At 48.8% G+C, this 2,056-nt stretch overlaps 1 protein-coding gene across 3 annotated transcripts in view; it reads right to left on the bottom strand.

Moving 5' to 3' along the window:
* Positions 1–2,056, bottom strand: part of Dip2b (disco interacting protein 2 homolog B) — a 188,773-nt gene that overhangs the window by 23,857 nt on the left and 162,860 nt on the right. The gene's annotated exons all lie outside the window — the stretch shown is intronic.

Genomic DNA, 2,056 nt, shown 5'->3' with positions numbered 1-2,056 from the left:
ACTGAACCCAGAGCTTTGCACATGGCTAGCAAGTGTCGTATCCTGAGCTATATCCTCAGGCCCAGCAGTGAGCTTTTGGAAGATGCTGGAAGGTAGGTTGTTATTCATCGATGTACCTAGAGACAGCTGTAGAAATCAAGGGCATTTAAGGAAATAAGGACAGGGAGAAGTGAGGATCTCTGAGCTTTCCCTGCACAAAAGCTGGTGCAGGAAAAGCAACTGGACTTCTTAGACACTGTGGGTTGATGAACTTGGCTCAGTGCTGTGGGCCTGCCACATCATTACTGGTAGACGGAACGCAACTTCACGTGCACATACATGACACATCCTCACGGGAACAGACGGTCTCCCAGGCAATCTCAGTGTTCACACAAATGAACAGCATAGTAAGCAAAACAGAGTGAAGAGAGGAGGGGAGAGACCAGGAAGCAGGGAGGCGGAGCAATGGGAGACAGACTAGCAAAGGACTTCGGGCATTCCGGTCAGGACAGACAGGACGAGGGAGGGAGATGCAAGCATCAGGATAGACGGGACGAGGGAGGGAGATGCAAGCATCAGGACAGACAGGACGAGGGAGGGAGATGCAAGCATCAGGACAGACAGGACGAGGGAGGGAGATGCAAGCATCAGGATAGACGGGACGAGGGAGGGAGATGTAAGCATCACTGTGGCTTGCTTTTTCTTGTATTTGCCTTTCAACTCAAATCTTTTATCTACGATGCACACGCTATGCTCTCTGCTGACCTGAGTTCCATCCCTGGATCCACGGTGGAAAGAGGGAAGCAGCTCCTGAAAATTGTCCTCTAATGTCCGTGGCCTACACTGGCACATGCCACACAGACGTAGCAGTAAGTAAATAAACTCTACAAGTAACTATCACACAACACTTTCACCAAATAAATTCTACGTTTATCTTATGAAGAGACAGCTGTATTCCAAAGGCTGAAAGGCTACAGTGTCCCCACCAGTCACAGGGTGAAGAGTTAAGTCCCCAGACCTTGGCATGCGCTCCATTACTGACCTTCTTTAGCCCCTTCACTCCCTTTTTAATGGATGGAGTCTCAGTGTGTTGCTCAGGTTGTCCTTGGCTAGGAGCTGCGAACGTAGGCAAACACCAGCATGCCTAGCTTTGAGGATTCCCACAGGTCAAGGAGTTGAAGTCTGTCTTCACTCATCTACTCAGTCACCCAATGCTTACTAGAGCCTATTCATTTCATTTTGCGTGTGTGTGTGTGTGTGTGTGTGTGTGTGTGTGTGTGTGTGTGTGTGTGTATGCATGTTTCTGTGTGTGTGTGTGTGTATGTGTGTCTGTGTGCATGTGTGGACATGGAGGTGGAGGTCAGAGACTGTTGTTGGATTTCTCTATTGTCCTCTATCTCAAAAAGAAACTTATATGTATGTGTGTGTCTGTGTCTTTTAAGTATGTACCTGTGTGTGTGTCTGCTGAAGCCAGAGAAGAGCATTAGACCTGTAGCCACAGGCAGCTGAAAGCCACGAGGTTTGGGTACTGGGAACTGACTCTGGTCCTCTGGAAAAGCAGCAAGAGCTCAACTATGGATCCGTCTCCCCAGCCTCTTCTTATCTCCTTTTCTCCCACTGAACCTGGAACTCACCATTTGGTTGCGCCAGCTGGTCACTAAGCTTGAGGGACCCCTGCCTCTGTAGCATTAGCACTGCACTACCATGCCAGTTAGGTTTGGGTTTTTTTGGGGGGGAGGGTTAAGTATTTATTTTTGCTTTATGTGATTCAGTGCTTTGCCAGCATGTATATCTGCAGCACACCCTGAGGTCAGAAATGGGTAAGAGATCTCCTGAACTGGGGTTTCAGAGTGCTGTATGTGCTAGGCATGAAACCTGGGTCCTCTAGAAGAACACCCATTGCTCCTAATTGTAGAGGACAGTATGTGTGTGTGTGTGTGTGTGTGTGTGTGTGTGTGCGCTTGAGCACGTGCGTGTACACACACACACACACATATGTATATCATCATCACCACCATCATCACCACCACCACCATCATCACCACCACCACCATCATCACCACCACCACCATCATCA

This window comes from Mastomys coucha, unplaced genomic scaffold, assembly GCF_008632895.1.
Source record: "Mastomys coucha isolate ucsf_1 unplaced genomic scaffold, UCSF_Mcou_1 pScaffold11, whole genome shotgun sequence".
Classification (NCBI taxonomy): domain Eukaryota; kingdom Metazoa; phylum Chordata; class Mammalia; order Rodentia; family Muridae; genus Mastomys; species Mastomys coucha.
This window is presented reverse-complemented; position numbering and strand designations above follow the sequence as displayed.